This window comes from Pteropus alecto, unplaced genomic scaffold, assembly GCF_000325575.1.
Source record: "Pteropus alecto unplaced genomic scaffold, ASM32557v1 scaffold76, whole genome shotgun sequence".
Lineage (NCBI taxonomy): Eukaryota > Metazoa > Chordata > Mammalia > Chiroptera > Pteropodidae > Pteropus > Pteropus alecto.
Window position 1 is genome coordinate 4,572,095 of NW_006443138.1, and position 3,477 is coordinate 4,575,571.

At 36.7% G+C, this 3,477-nt stretch overlaps 1 protein-coding gene across 1 annotated transcript in view; it reads right to left on the reverse strand.

The window, feature by feature from the left end:
• Positions 1–3,477, reverse strand: part of TMBIM4 (transmembrane BAX inhibitor motif containing 4) — a 20,618-nt gene that overhangs the window by 16,668 nt on the left and 473 nt on the right. The gene's annotated exons all lie outside the window — the stretch shown is intronic.

Genomic DNA, 3,477 nt, shown 5'->3' on the forward strand with positions numbered 1-3,477 from the left:
TTCGGATGGTTGTCTCTTTACCTTGTTGACGGTTTCTTTTGCTGAGCAGAAGCTTTTTAGTTTGATGTAGTCCCATTCATTTATCTTAGCTCTTACTTTCCTTGCCTTTGAGGTCAAATTCATAAAATCCTCTTTAAGTCCAAGGTCCTTGAGTTTAGTTCCTATGTTTTCTTCTATGCATTTTATTGTTTCAGGTCTTATATTTAGGCCCTTAATTCATTTTACTTCTGGTTACTTCTGGTGTGTGGTGATAGATAACAGTCTAGTTTCATTCTTTTGCAGGTGTCTTTCCAGTTTTCACAGCACCATTTATTGAAGAGGCTTTCCTTTCTCCATTGTATGTTTTTGGCTTTTTTGTTGAAAATTATTTGCCCATATAAAAATGAGTTTACTTCTGGACTCTCAATCTGTTCCACTGGTCTGTGTGGCTATTTTTCTGCCAATATCATGCCGTTTTGATTACTGAAGCCTTGACATTTTTTATATGTAATGTTCCAAAAGTATTTTCCAGAAAATGTACACTTTACAAGCAGCTTAATTTGCTTTTAAAAAATATTAAGATGTTTTTATTTTACCTCTTAGTAAAGGACTAGAGAACCACTTTTTAATACTGATGTAGTCAGCTTACTCACCAGCCTAATTACCAGGGCTCCTAAGTAAAATGCTCTTGCGTAATTTAAATATTCATGATGAACAAATATTTATTGAATTTCTAGTATTTTGATCAGCATTGTTATAGTGATATGAGATATAGAGAAGTAAATCAAGTATAAGACTAATTCTTTAAAAATAGTCTATATATGCAGACATGTGGAAAGAGCATTCATTAGGGATTATGAAACCTGATTTGTGGTCCCCCAGCCTCATTGCAAATAACTGTTATTTTAGACAAGTGTTTTGAAACTTAGTTTTCTATAAAACATAGGTGTATATTATTTCAGTGATTGTAATTCCAGGAAAGAGGACAATATTGTTAGTACAAAATTTTTTTAGCATTTTCAAATATCCAAACCCAGCCCTCCATTGGGATTTCACTTTCTTCTTGAAGCTTTCCTAGATTATTCCAGTTCACACACTCTCACTTCCTTCCCTAAACTCCCTCCAGACTTGGCACTTTAGAATTTAATCAAATTGCTATCACAGATTAGTTTGACTACTGGCCAACCTAACGCCTAAGGATAGCAACTGTGACTTCCAAAACTTTTATTTTCTTACTGCCTTTACATGCACTAAAAAGGGATTGCTTTCAACAAATGCAGTTTATTTATTAAATGTATATTAATAATTCAAATGTTTCCTTAATGGCAATAACTTAACTCAATGAGATCACTAATGAATGCTTTCTATTCCACCTCCACAGAAATTTAATTTCCTGCAATGGCTTCCATTTCCTATACTTGTCCTTCCCTGAAGGAACTCATTCTCTTTATCACTTCTGGAATCAGCAGAGACCTCCATCCTCCCTCTGGCATCTCTGAGATAGCCAGGAGTTCTTATCCACCCCCAGTACTTGCAGTACTGGTTCTTAATTACTCTAATGTATCACATTGTCACTGTCCACTTCACGATTAGGTGGAATCTGAGAATGCCTTATTGCTTTAAAAAACATAAACTAAAAAGCTGAGTTTTAACACCAATCCTCCCCAAACTCTTCGAAAAAACTGAAGAGAGAATACTTCTGAATTCACTGTATGAGCCAGCATTATTCCAATACAAGAACCAGCATTATTCCAATACCAAAGCCAAAGACACCACAAGAAAACTAAATAGCACTATCCTTGATGAATATCAATGCAAAAATCGTCCACAAAATACTAGCATACAAACTCCATGCAGATAGAAGCTTCTGCGCTTGGGACCCTCCCAACAGACCTCGCCACCTTATGTAATCTTCATCTGGTTGTTCATCTTTATCCTTTAATAAACTGGTAAACAAAAGTGTTTCCTTGAGTTCTGTGAGCCACTAACAAATTATCAAACCTGAGGAGGGGGTCATGTGAACCTCCAATCTGTATCTAACTCAAAGGTTGTGGGTAACGTGGACACCTACTTCTTGCAATTAGCATCTGAAGTGGAGTGGGAGCAGTCTTGTGAGACTGAGTCCTTAACCTGTGGGATCTGACGCTATCTCTAAATAGTGTCAGAATTCATTTAAATTGTAAGACACCCAGCTGGTGTCACAATTGCTTGGTGTAGGGAGAAACACCCACATTTGGTGACCACAAATGTCAGAAGTGAAGTGTTCTGCATGAGAAATAAAGGACAAACACAGGAGGAAGTACTGGGTTTTCCCCCACAGAAAAACTGATGTTTTTCACTAGAACACGTCTGATCCAGCCATTCCACTTTTGGGTGTAGATATCTGTACACCTACATTTATAGCAGCATTATTCATAATGAGGTGGAGGCAACCTAAATGTCCAACAGATGAATGGATAAACAAAATTTGTTTTATACATAAAGTGCAATATTATTCAGCCTTAAAAAGGAAATTCTGACATATTGTACAACACAGACACAGCCTGAAAACATGCTAATAGAACCAAACCAGCCACAAAAGACAAATACTGCATGATTTCACTTATATCTAGAATGGCCAGATTCATAGAAACTGAAGGTAGAAAGGCAGTTGCCAGGGCCTAGAGAGGGAGGGCAGGAGAAATGTGAAGTTGTTTGATGAATAGAGTTTGTTTTGCAAGATGGAAAAAGTTCTGGAGGTTGGTTGTACAATGTGAAAACACAAACTCTAGTACCCTTAAATATGGTTAAGATGGTAACTTTTTAATGTTAACATGTATTTTCCTACAATTTAAACATTTAATTAAAACCAAAAACTGAGCTCAGTTGTCAAAATAATTCTAAAATTCAATTCCGAAATATAGATGCTAGAGATCAAGAGTCTTAATGCGTCAGATCTTCCTAATTCCTTTTCCAAAACAAGTAAGTTCCAGCTGCCTGGACAAGATGAAAATCTGGGACAGCTTCTGTGGTCAACTAGCTAAACTAAAGCGGACAATGAATTCCACTTATGTGAAACTGAGCATTTCAACTGCAGAATAATTTCTGCTCACCGGATACTGCATGTTAAAACTAATATGGCATTCTGATTGACTTAGAAAGCTTCCATTTCCAGCAACTGCCTCAATAATATTCAAGTCTATGTTGAGTTCTAAGTCCTGCAAAGAGAAAATAGTGAACTAGGTATGGTCCTTGCCCTCACAGATCTTAGAATCCAGCAAAGGAGACAAAGAGAAAAATAAAATGCGTTCGCACGCCCTAAAGCAAAACCATTTAATTCCATGCAGGTGTGCCGTCACAATGACCACACGATAAATTTATTTTCACCTTAAAAATAACTTTTAGTTTCTTTCAATTTAAAGATGCCAAACTAAGGCTGCTGCGGTTTTAATCCGTCCTTTGCTACGCGGAAGAAGACAAGGTTAAGGAAGTATGAGCTCCAGTTTCGATTCTGAGCAC